This window comes from Branchiostoma belcheri, unplaced genomic scaffold (genome assembly GCF_001625305.1).
Source record: "Branchiostoma belcheri isolate BF01 breed outbred unplaced genomic scaffold, Haploidv18h27 scaffold776, whole genome shotgun sequence".
NCBI classification, from domain to species: Eukaryota; Metazoa; Chordata; class Leptocardii; order Amphioxiformes; family Branchiostomatidae; genus Branchiostoma; species Branchiostoma belcheri.
This window is the reverse complement of record NW_017804438.1, coordinates 221-3,240: the sequence shown is the minus strand read 5'-3', so window position 1 is coordinate 3,240 and position 3,020 is coordinate 221. Positions and strand designations below refer to the sequence as shown.

General features: G+C 39.9%; 1 long non-coding RNA gene across 1 annotated transcript; it reads right to left on the bottom strand.

The window, feature by feature from the left end:
• Positions 1-101: 101 nt before the first annotated feature.
• Positions 102-2,206, bottom strand: LOC109485676. Its single transcript, XR_002141145.1, has 3 exons — positions 1,997-2,206; positions 1,786-1,818; positions 102-259 (listed from the first exon to the last, which is right to left on the bottom strand). It is a non-coding gene; the product is annotated as an uncharacterized LOC109485676 (long non-coding RNA).
• Between the last annotated feature and the right edge of the window lie 814 nt (positions 2,207-3,020).

The window sequence follows — 3,020 nt, the reverse complement described above, 5'->3', positions numbered from 1 at the left end:
ACAAAGAATCACTCATCATTAACACTTTTATGTAAAACATCTTTACAAAAATTATGAAAATGTGGTGCATACTTTCTCGGGCCCTTGCCGTTGTTGTTTTCCATTGGCCGGTTGCTGGAAAAAATACAAAAAAAGTGTTAACTTAGCAGTTAAGTCTTTGATGTTGGACGTGGTAATGTTGTTCATAATTTATGTTTAAAATTGTGACAAACGAAACACAAAAATCACTTACAAGAGTTCGCTTGGTGGGTACTTCGGCCTAGAAATCAAGTATCATGGAATACGGTGTTAAAGACCCAAGTAATAGTCTATATATTAATTAATCTCCAAGCAGATCTTTCGGTCGGGTGCAAAAAACTATCCATTGGCCATCCTGTATCCATTTGCCAGTATCCATTGGCCATCCTGTAGCCATTTGCCAGACATTTCCCCACCGAAGTTTCAGTACTCAGTCTTTTGCACCCCACCGAAAGATCTGCTTGGAGATTATATATAATGCCCCCACCCTGACGATATAAATTAGATAACAATTAAACTTAAACCAGAATTCAGTATGGCACTGACAGCGGTACATCTCACATGGGTGGAGGGCTGGCCTGACTAAGACAGTTTAGCTCACCAAGTACATGTACAAGTTAATCTCTTCAATATAAGGCCACACCATCTTAAATTGTTGGTTCTCGGATTTTTTCAGAGAAAATATGAAGCGACGGCGAAAAATAAAAATAAAAACAGGCCTCTAAGGCATCCTTTCATAGGCCCAAATGCTACTATAGGAGCCATGAAGTCAACATACCAGGCTGGGTTGAACTTTAAACAATTGATTTTGAACTTTTAATCAAGCCACTGCATTGATTAGCCTGGGTACCAACCAGATTTACGCTATGCAACGCTCGAAAAAAAAATTGTTGTGGAGCGAAAATCCGAATGGTACCCAGGCTATGCATTGATAGATGGAAAACTGTAACAACTAGGAAGACAAGACCCATTGAGACCGAGGACCAACGAATTAAATTGGTGTGGCCTAATGTATGCAGCCTGGTTTATCTGACTACAAGTAGACCCCACATGTACAAGCCATACTTGTATTTCAGACCCAAAACTCTCAAAGCATTTCAAGTTGCAACAACAGATCATACATTGTACTGTAGAGTCACTTTGTTACAAATTGTCTTTGGATAAAACTTTGACTGGGCTGATTTGAGAGTTGGAACTTGAACAAGGTGGATCTTACAAATAAACAGTTTCAGATAGAATTTTCTGGACCATGGCTTTGTAAAAAGTAACGTGTCATTCTACATGGTTAAAAAAAACAATGGGGAAATATATTTGAATCTTTTGAAAACTGATCAGTATGCAACTCTGCCCCTGTTTCTTATACTTATATAGACTGTCTAGGATTTTTTATGAGTGTATGGGGTCAACTAATGGTAAGGTCACCGAAAGCCCTCCGATCCGAACGTTCCCGACGGCGAAACCGAACATTCCCGAGTATTATAATCCAAGATGGCCGCTCGGTTTGTTTGGATCGGATACATAAGCGATTCTAACAGCAACAAAGGTCGCGCTGTGCATCTGATCTGGACATGCGAATCCGGCCAATTGTGAGGTAAGACTTCAGGGAAGCTAGGGACACACACGCACACAAAATGAAAAAAAAAAGCGACGAAAAGGAATCATCGCGTAGCAAACGTGTTCATTATGTTAAGAGCCCAGATCCTACCGCTAGACATATGTGACAACGTGAAAAATCGTGACAAATGAAACAGAAAAGAAATTACTTACAAAGGGGGATGGTCAATGGTATCCTGCGGCTTCCTAGAAATGGATAGGGATATGTTTACTGACTTAACTCCAAATCGTACTTGGCCTAAAAAATTATCACGGTCTGCATCATTACCTTGTTTATTTACGAAGAATATAAATGCAAATATATCATTACACAATCGACATGTATGATCATGTATTTGCCTTTGCTATTTGGCAAACTACTTACGGTTTGGGAACTTCAACTTTGGGCGCTGGTTTTTGCTTCGCTGGATCTTCATCGCCACTACAAAACAAGTATACAATATATGAAATGAAATGAAGTACACGTGTGTATATCCCTGTGTATATCAAGGAGGTTAAATACAAGATAACGTTACAGGGCTCGAGCCAGCTCAAAATATTTTTTTCCGATAGCCCAAGGTCATGATTGGATCTCTGGTCTGGGTGGGAGCAACGACGACCTTCCTACCAGTCTGGCCATCTGGTTGGAAACTTAGTTTAAATCTCTGCTTATTTCTAAATCACCTTAAAGAAATTGGCATGCACAAGGCTGAGAAAAAAAAGTGAGTGAGAAAAAATTGACAGTTTATCTCAGGGGAGTTGGCCCGCGCTATTTATGAGAGAATGGCAACATACAATGGCTACGATGAAATGCTTTATCAGATGATTCATCATAATTATCTCTGTAATAAAGTTAACTAAAAAATATATGTTCCCTTGCATCCCGGCATTTAGTTTCGTTGACGTCATAATAAGCTCCCAAAAAATCCTACCTGTTGAGTGCAAGCTCCATCTCTTCAAGTTCCTTGTCCATGTCGTAGTCTTCCGGGCCAGATTTACCACGACCCTTTACCACGTCCGCCCAGCTCTGTGGCAGTGCCATCTTTTGATTCAAGTTAGGCCCAATATGTTCCCGCCAAACATTCAAAATTTCTTCATTACCGCGCTCTGATTGGTTAAGAACTGTCACATGTATCGACTTTCACCCCTGATTGGTACAAAGCTGTTACGTGTTTGTGAATGTTCAACCTTATAATATGCAAATGTTGTCTCTTAAACGACGCCGTGATAGCTTAATAACTGTCACGTGTATGAATGTTCAACTTTATAATATGCAAATTGTTGTCTCTTAAACGACGCGCTGATTGGTTAATAGCTGTCATGAAAGTTCAACCGACTCTGTGCAAGCAGCTGGCTGCTCTGCTAACTTATTTACAGATAGTCCTCTGTATTTATATGGGTTCTTTACC